At 38.7% G+C, this 10,090-nt stretch overlaps 1 pseudogene; it reads left to right on the forward strand.

The window, feature by feature from the left end:
• The first annotated feature begins 5,866 nt into the window (after positions 1–5,866).
• Positions 5,867–7,362, forward strand: LOC101575731 (annotated as a pseudogene).
• The last annotated feature ends 2,728 nt before the right edge of the window (positions 7,363–10,090 follow it).

Consider the following 10,090-nt stretch of genomic DNA (forward strand, 5'->3'; position numbering starts at 1 on the left):
ACAGATAGACAGACAGACAGACAGACAGACAGACAGACAGACAGACAGACAGTAGTATGTATTTTATGCTTCGACATAGGAAGGACATCATGCATGCCTGAGGTGTGGATCTCAGGCTGTCTATATCTATGTTACTATTTTTTGTCTCATTACACACATCTAAAGGGCATGCAGAGTGCACACAAATAATTACTTCATCATCATATGACATGCTGTGCATTTTATGCTTGTTCTAGAAGCATCATGTAGCATTCTGATTTATGTGTGGCTACCATCTACCTATTTCATGGTGCTTCATCAATTATAAAAAGGAATGGAATCCTAACAAAAGAAAGATGAAGCCAAATAAAAAGAGGAAACAATATAATGGACTTTAAATCTCAAATATCAATTTATGTTGCTCCTGTGGCATTCCCAATGCCATCAGACTCTGCACAGTATTCTTCACTCAACTCTGAGCTGAAGTTCAACTTACATTTCTCAGCCACATGCTATAATTTAAATATTTTACTTTCATGTAGATCACTGAACATACTTAACATCTTTGCATGTAGATTGTAAATAACAATAAGCAGCTATTAAACTAAAAGACAAGTTTCGTGTAGCAAGTTTACAGCACACTGCACCAAATGTTCATTACTCACAGTCATTTTTCATCCTGCACATTCCTCTTGGGCTTGTCTATTCTAGAATTTATCCATATAATGTGATTTTTAATACTTATTTTATATGACACCGGGTCATACATGAAAGCTTTTTATCAAATAACTGGAGATCTAATTTTAAATACATCTCATCAATACAGCTGTCTTTCATCTCTGGGGATAAATAATGATAAATGAGGCTTAGTGCGTGACCAGTGTAGTTGTTTCTAAAACAGAGTGGGTGTTTTAATGACTTTTAAGTGGATAATAGGCATGCAGTGAGCTTTCTGAAGGACAGCAATGAACTCTTGAGTATGAATGCAGGACTATATTTTTTTACTGTGTTTCTGCACAAGAAAGTATTTGCAATTTATAAAGGAATCAAAAGTCTATTTACATGGCCACTGGGATGTATGCTAAATTTCCTTATGCATTTAAATATCCCTATTTCCACACCCACCACGACCATTATTTAGTTTGCAGATTCATTAAACTGTGTAATGTGTACTGATGAACTGCCAAAGAAATCATGTCAAATTAGGTGTGGATTTTTATTACTTAAATTACACAATACTGCAACATGATCAAAAAATGTTTGAATCTGAGAATAGTTATGAGAACAAAAAGAGTTTGTACAAAAATCTTTCACCCTAAGCCTAAAAATTAATACATTTAATGTCAGTGAATTCCAACTACAGCAAACGCTGACTGTGATTTCAGTGTAGTTTTGATGAAAATAAATCTCATTCTCTAATTGCTGAAATGTGACTATGTAAACACCTACAGCTAGAGCATTGTGTGCTTGCTTTAGAAGCATCATGTAGCATTCTGATTGATGTGTGGCTATCATATACCTATTTAATGGTGCTTCATCAATTACAAAAAGGAATGGAATCCAAACAAAAAACAGATGAAGCCAAATAAGAAGAGGAAAGAATATAAGCACCTTTAAATCTTAAATATCAAATTATGTCGCTCCTGTGGCATTCCCAATGCCATCAGACTCTGCACAGTGTAGCAATTTCTTTGCTCAACTCTAAGCTGGAATCCTGGCAACTGGGCAGAAATTCTTACTCTTGCACATCTCGGTGTGGCCAGTTCAAAAGAAAAATAATGTAAATGGAGGTAAAATAAAACTTTGAGATCTCTGACAATAAAAATATACTGATAGTCTAGCAAAACCAATGTTTGGGCCAGGGAGATAGCTCAGTAGAATAAGTGCTTGCCTGGCAAGCGCAGGGTCCTGAATTCAACCCCTGGTACCACAAAAAAAAAAGCTTGATTCCTACAAATAAGTTAATACAAAAACATATGCAATAATAAGAAATGTCACAATGCTTACATTTCTCATGGTATGTGCCCTTTAGGGGACAGAAATGTGATTTTTAGGAAACATCTCAGACTGCAAGACAAACAAATATGGATCCTCCACCTCACCTTTGGCAGTTCCTTGCTGTGCAATTGTATAACAGACAACATATCTTTTCTTTCTGTTTTCTCATTATTCAATTATGTTAGAGGATTAGTTCTACATTCAAATTATGACTGATTTTATTTACAGTCCTACTGAGCCAAATATTGTGATAGACCCTTAAGATACCAAACAAACAAAGCTTATGTGCATATACAATTTTTAAGCTCTTGCTGCACTCACAAGATAAAATTGAACACCTTTGACATTTTTTACTTGCATGTTGCTAAAACCAAAAATTGTAGTTACTCTATGTACAAATTCCAGGATTAGAGCTGCTATCAGAGGATTACAAATTAGAGTCAGTAGCAAAGGAAAAGAGCTAAAACTATCCCATATTAGATTAATAATTTGGAAAGAAGCTAAAATAGCTACACATTGGATAATAGCAATGCCTCCCTACAAAGGCAAATGTAGAAAGAAGAACTAGATACAGGCCTTCAGACTTTCCATCTCAACAAAACATTATCTTGAATCCAACAATGTAAATATGAATTTATGTATAAATAAGTAGATTTACATGTTTGCAGATGAAGGTATAAGAAGGATAATGTCTCATCAGCAATAGTGACTATAACAGTATAAGAGGAAAAAAAGTACTATATGATTACCTTCCTAGACAAAACATTTGTCAAGCTTCAGCATTCATTCATGATGTCAATATAAGACATTAAAAATAGAAAAGTTGGAACCGGGGAGAAGGCTCAGTGGAATAAGCACTTCCTTGGCAAGTGCAAGAGCCTGAGTTCAATCCCCGGTTCCGAAAAAAAAAAAAAAAGAAAAAGAAAAGTTTCTTAACAGCATAAAGGGAATCTTAAAATAAGTTTATCACTAACACCATACTTTGTGATGAGAGACTGAATACTTTCTCACTGGGATCAGGAAGAAAAGAAGCATTCACTGATTGCCCCTAATTAACACTGTTCTTGTTAATACTAACCAGTACAACAAGGTGAGAAACAGAAAAAGAAAAGCTTATCAATTAGGACAACTGTCTATATTCACAGAAGACATGCTTGTTTCTTGCAGAAAAGTTTAAAAAATCTACCAAATACCTCCAAAATCTAATGAGTAAGTTTGGAAAGGTTGCACGGCACAAGATCTATATACAGAGAGCAATCACATTACAAATTAGTAACACTGAAATTTCAATTTTTTTTTTTTTTTTTTTTTTTTTTTTTTTTTTTTTTTTTTGTGGAACTGGGAATTGAACTCGGGCCCTTGCACTTGCCAAGGAGGCGTTTATTCCACTGAGCCATCTCGCCGGCCCTGAAATTTCAAAATTTGAAAGTCTAAAAATATATCCTTTATAATAATAAAGAAAAACTTGAAACATAGACAAAAAATCTAAGAAAATATGTCCAGAATCACTGTATAAATATATAAAGCATTGATGGAATAAATAAAATAATATATGTCAATGAACAGACATATTATGTTTTTGGAGTAAAAATTCAATATTGTGTGCTCATCCCCATTTTAGTTCCTGACTCAGGAATCCCAAATGAAATCTCAACAAGCTTTTTTTAGATAGAGAGAATTTAAAATTTACATCCAAAAGCACTATAATGGTCTAGTAAATTTTGCAAAGAAAAGCAAAATACAGAATTAAGGCAGTTTGTTCTGATTGATAGTGTGCTCAATGGAATACATGAGAGATGCCAGCGATAGATCCACACCTACGTAGCCCACCAATTTTGACAAATTCTAAAATTCATGGAGGAGAGAGAAGTGAAAATAGAAATACAAAGGAGAGGATAAGATAAATAAAAACAGGATGATGGAAAAATTTTAATAGGTAGTTGAAAAGAGCTTTTTCTGCTGAAAAGAGATGAATCTACACATGCCTCAAATCTGCTCTACTCATTAAACAGGCTAATTCCAAAGAATTGATTTTGTAGTAAAACTATAGTGTACTAAATTTGAAAAGAAATGCTAAAAGTAACTGGAATAAAAAATCACAAAGTAACAGCAGTTAGTGTGATTTGGTATGAACCATTTTGTGTCTATCTCATAGAGGAAGTAGGGCCAACAAGTAAGACAGGGAGGAGGGAGAAACTTTGGTTTCCACAGCTGTGTAACAGTGTACATATTTCTATTTGGCATAGAATTTTAAAAATTATAGAACTATAAATAATGTCTGTACTTTAGACTACCCGTGAACTTGTTCATGATTGTGCCCATCTTGGACACCGATAAACACTTTCTAAGGGGACTTTTTAGTGTAACATTTTACAAAATATTAATTTTTAAATAATGTTTTTGTATATCTAATTCTACTACATGACAGATAGCTCTGCACATCTTATATCTGATTCTCCCCCCAAATCCTATGGAATACATGGTGACAATCTCCATGCTACAGTCAAGAAAACTGAGACTCAGAGAGGTTAAGTAGCTTGTCTGGGTCCACAGAATAAACACTAAGCTAAATTTTATAGCCAAAGTTGTTGCTAACATCAGTGATCTTTCACTTATTTCATCACTTAATGGGATATATTTTGTTTTTGAAGCCATTTTCTATTAGAAATTGCACTTTGGGGGCCAGAGAGATAGGTCAGTAGAATAAGCTCTTGCCTGGCAAGAGCAAGGGCTTGAGTTCAATCCTCAGTTCTGATGAAAAAAAAAAAAAAAGAAAAAAAGAAAGAAAGAAAGAAAGAAAGAAAGAAAGAAAGAAAGAAAGAAAGAAAGAGAAATTGCACTTTGATGTCAATATATTCTAATTAAAACATGAGTCATAATCCAAGTAACTAATTTAACTAATAACCACCTGATTACACACTAACTAATATTATTCTTTATTCATTTCCAGCTGAATGAATGGAACTTCTTCATGAAGGAACAGTTTGGACCTATGACTGTGATAGTCTGTAGCAGATTTTCCAGGTAGCAGAGCCATATGCTCTTCTTGAAGTACTATCTTCACAGTCCTGTTCTGCTCTCACTCATTAGCAACCCGAAGCCTCATCCTGCAGTGAAGTCCTCAGAAGTCCTCAACCCAGCGACACTTTGATGATGACAGAATATTAGTCACTGCCGTACAGTAAAGCCTCTTCTTGGGATAGCTGTATGACTTGGTTCTACGTATTCTACGCCATTGTCTATATTCCATGCAGTGTATGGAAAAGACATGGGCTTTACAGTTGTATAAGCGTGAGTTGGCATTCAGCTCTAATCAAATTAAGTCTGTTTTCTAAAGCTTGGTGTGTCGATTAGCTACTGCTGTAAAACAAAGCACCCTAAACCTCAGTGGCTTGAAACAACAAGCATATATACTGCTCCTAAGTATACAGGCAAAGCACATCATTTTCATCGGGGCTGCACTCACTTAGGCATCTGCAGTCCACCCTGTGTGGAGATGGTGGCTTCACGCATCTTGCTGCACTCCACCACGCGCTCACTGAGAGGTTGGTAATAAAATGATCTGCATGATCTCTGCCTGGACAATGTAATTTGTCACTCTTCAGAAGGCAGCCTGTTTCTTTTGTTTGTTTGTTTTTTTAATTGTTTGTTGCTTTTCCTTCTTTGCTTTTTTCAGTGTTAGTGATAAGGTTCTCTTACTGATAGAAGAAAGCCATTTTTAAGGAATGAGTTTAAGAATGAGTCACTTCCCCCACATTCTCTTGACCAAACACTAATCCTAAAGCACATCAGATGTAAATGGGAGCAAGTAGCAGTTGAATTAGTGACTCTTCCTGGCTTCCTCAAGGTGATGATCAATCCCGGATGCTTATCTTCAGGGAGATGTCGCATGTGGCCACCATGCGTGCCTGCCTTGTGCTGCTCCATAAAGTGTGAGCTGCAGTGTGAGCTGTACCCCTCACAGCAGTGTGAGCTGTACCCCTCGCAGCAGTGTGAGCTGTACCCCTTGCAGCAGATTGCCATCTACCTGGACCCCTACTGTAGCCTCAGCTTTGCCCTGTGGTATCAGTGCAGTGTCTACTCAAGACACCAATCGGTGCTGGTGCCTCACTTGAGCAACATGTTCCTGTGGCTATTGGCCATCAGCCAGTACAAGGCCCAAGTCACCTTTTGCTCTTACTCAGTGATGGAGACATGCACCAAGGGCCTGGGCTCGCAGACAGTACTTTCAGGATGAAGGATGTGAACTTGTCATGCATGTGCACATGCATGGTGGCAGCTGAGGAACGGCCCCAGAGCCCACTGACGCAGTCCTTGTCCAAGCTATTCAGACCTGGGCGTCCCAGCGAGTGCCATGAGCACCACCTTCAGATGCAGGCTCAATGTGGCCATCAGCCTTCAGGACACAGCTGGCCCAGACCCCACAACTGTCTACTTGGACACACAGGCACTGCGCCATAACTGGGTATGTCTGGCTGAACGGGGTTCTCCACATAGTCTGCCACTGATGGAGTCTAGAAAGATCCTTCCTGGGGTGAAGGTCATTATCGCACACACTGAAGCTAAAGGTTCCCTTGGAGACTCACACCTGGGTGAGATATGGGTGAGCAGCCCCACAATGCTACTAGGTACAATACCATCTCTGGGGAGGAAGCCCTCCATGACGACCACATCAGTGACCAGCTGAGCTTTGGAGACACCCAGACTGTGTGGACAAGGACTGGCTACCTCAATTTCCTTTGAACAACAGAGCTCATGGATGCCAGTGGAGAGTGACACAATGTGCTATATGTTGTTGGATCTCAGGAGGAGACTCTTGAGCTGAGAGGCATGTGGTACCACACCATCAACATTGAGACATCTGTGATCCAAGCTCATAGGAACATTGCTGAGTGTGCTATGTTCACTTGGACCAATATGCTGGTGGTGGTGGTAGAGCTGGATGCTCTGGAACAGGATGCACTGGACCTGGTGGCATGGGTGACCAATGTAGTGTTGGAGGAGCACTACCCAGTGGTGGGCGTGGTGGTCATTGTGGATCCAGGCATGATCCCCATCAGCTTCCAGGGAGAGAAGCAGCGTACGCACCTGAGGGATGGCTTCCTGGCCGACCAGCTGGACCCGATCTACATGGCCTACAATGTGTGAGCACCATGCAGCAGAGCTAATGGAGGGAGCCAGAGAAGGTGTGAGGCCAGGAGATGTGGTATCTCCATCCCTGGAAGAAAGAGACCCAGTGTTCTTAAGATTTTCCTCCTTCTTGTGCTTTTATTGATCCCTCTCAGCAGTTCTTTGACTCCCATTTTAGAAAACATTTCCTGAACAAGCCAAAGAAATATTTTGCATCTGCCAAGTACATTTACAGAAATATGAAAGCCAGCATTTTTTTAACAAGCTGGAGCTTGATTAATTCTTCTTCTTCTTCTTTTTTTTTTTAATGATTCTGGGGATTGAACCCAGAGCCTAGTGCATGCCAGGCAAGCGCCTACCACTGAGCGACATGCCCAGCCTTGGAAGCCAGCTTTTTAACTGATGAAGTGACTGGGAAGAGGAGGAAAGACCTGGCGTGGCCTCTTGAGGGATCACAGATATCACAGTTGTTCTCTGCTACACTGCAAGTTTGCGCTTTTTAAGGCTAAAAATGAAGTTCCAGGTTTCTAAAATTCAATTATTATATTCCCACCTCAAATGGCAGGTTTCTATGTGGAATTTATTCTAGACAGGCCCTAGAAGCCTGCAACACAGCACCGCCTCTGTTGTGCAGGCAGAGCCAAGCTCAGCAAGACCAGGAAATGGAGCCCCCACCTCCGCCCCCAGGCCTGCAGTGTGACCCAGCACAGTGCCGCCAATGGGCCAGTTCTATTATTCAGACAGATGTGCCAGTTGTCTACATATTTTGTTGGAAATGGTAAGTGCCATTTTGAACCACCAAGTTAGAGGATTTACTTCAAAAAGATAAGCCAGCATTTAGTTTTAAATCACTCCACCTATGATCTTTAGCCAAATTGATACTTCTCATAATATTACAGCATTCTTCTCATGAAAGTATACTGAATGATTTTTGTCCCAAGTCAGCAGATGTGGAAGCACTGGTGGTGGTCTAGGGTTTCCCCACCACCCTGCCGTATTTGCATCCCATACAGTTGTGGGGGCAGTGGCAGGGGGCCTGTCCTGTGTTGATGGGAGAGCTGATTTCACTCCTCACTGGCTTATGCAATTTGAATTGTGTGTCTATACAATTTAGCAAGCTATTTTCTGTTATTTTATTCAAACATGACTAAACTGAGTTGTCTACTATTAATACAGAAGTAAAATTAAAGAAAACAATGTAAAGCCCTTTGGATATTTCTGAGAACTTGAAGTCAAGCATGAGTCTAAAACAATTACTTTTATATAGCTAATTGAGAGTATGTTATGAAGTTGTTGGGTTTTGCGGGCATTGACAGTGACAATGTTTATAAATCGTGCATTCTTCACAGCAAACATGTAGGTTTTTCTGGAATTAGCCTGGATCAGTGCCTATCATAGCTGTTGTTAGTTCACAGCAGGTCTGTCTACGTGGGCCAACTCCTGTCTTATCCTCATTTGGCTACAGATAGCACTGTGTGCACCAGCCCTCCTTGTGCATGGATCTGACTATGGTGTAGTACGTTGAACAGACTGGAATTCTAATAATCCTGTTGCAATTACGTGCAGAACCCATCTAACATATTGTTTGGTGTATGTAGGTTTTCACAATGGACTAATGGGACTAATGGACATTCTTTACAGTAGAGGGCTGAGAAGAGAACAGAACTACATAACCTCAGTCTTCCACTTAACCTCAACTTTCATGTTATAGTTTTTTTTAACAAACAAAAAACTTTTTGTATTCAAGGGTCAGTGGAAGTAAGACACTATCTGGTAAATTAAGATTTTAGGAAGTACATTAAAATGTATTGAAATTGTTCTCTTGGAATTATATATATATCACACTAAAATATTTCATCTTGTGTTTATAAAGGTTATTGACTATTTGTAAAAAAATAGATGCAAATGGGAGGAAAAAACATTCATCTCCTGATAAGAGGAGCAGTCAAAATCAGCATAAGGGAATATATACATTTCAAGGTTATTATAAATGAAATAGAATATTTGATTACAGAGTCCTTCACACATGCTTTGAATTTATTAACATACTCATCGTGTGCTAAATTGTGCATCCTTGTACGTCTTTGCTACCACTGCTCTATGAATAATGGATCTATAAGAAATACCAAATGAATTGATATAAAACTATATAATATACTTTCCAATCTTTTGACAATCTCTTCTTTTCAAATTCTTTTGAAAACAAATTTTTTAAGAACTTTTAGTACAGCCAGGAGTGGTGGTGTATAACTATAATCCCGAAGCTCAGGAGGCTGTTGGAGGCCAGCATGAGTGAATTGAAGGCTAGTCTGAAATTTAGAGCAAGACTTGGTCTCAAACAAACAAACAAAAAAACCTTTTAATGCTAATATGCAATTAAATGGATGAATTATTGACGAAAATATATTTAGTTCAAATTCTGAAAAACATATATGGGAAACTAAATGCTGATGCTAAATGTATGGCAACTTTAATCTATTTTTCATTTATTTATTTATTTATTTATTTATTTATTTATTTATTTTGTATTTCTAGGACAGGGCGTGTAGGGTGTACAGGGTCTCACTGCATAGATCAGACTTGTAGCCATCCTCCTGTTTACAGCCTCCCAGTTGCTGGGATTACAAGCATGCGCCACCACGCCCAGCCTCAAGTGCTGGCTCAGCGCAGCCTGGGGGCGGGGCCAGCACAGCAGGACCAAGGATCAAACTCACAGCACCTGCATTCCCAGCACCTGAGTCTGCTTAAGCAGGCGCTTTAATCTGCTGAGCTATTTGGCTGGCCCTATTTTTTTTTTAACTCCCAAGTTTCTTTCTTTATATTTTCAATCATACAAGAAGAAGGGATTTTTAAGGAGACATTTTCTCTTCTGCAAGATATAATTTGTTCAAGACCATTATTTTGGCAATAGATTTGTCTCTGTGGCCACAAAACAGAGCATATAAATTGTGTATCACATGCTGTGAGGGAAACAGTGTGGTGG

The sequence above is a fragment of the Octodon degus genome, unplaced genomic scaffold (assembly GCF_000260255.1).
Source record: "Octodon degus isolate 3935 unplaced genomic scaffold, OctDeg1.0 scaffold00094, whole genome shotgun sequence".
Lineage (NCBI taxonomy): Eukaryota > Metazoa > Chordata > Mammalia > Rodentia > Octodontidae > Octodon > Octodon degus.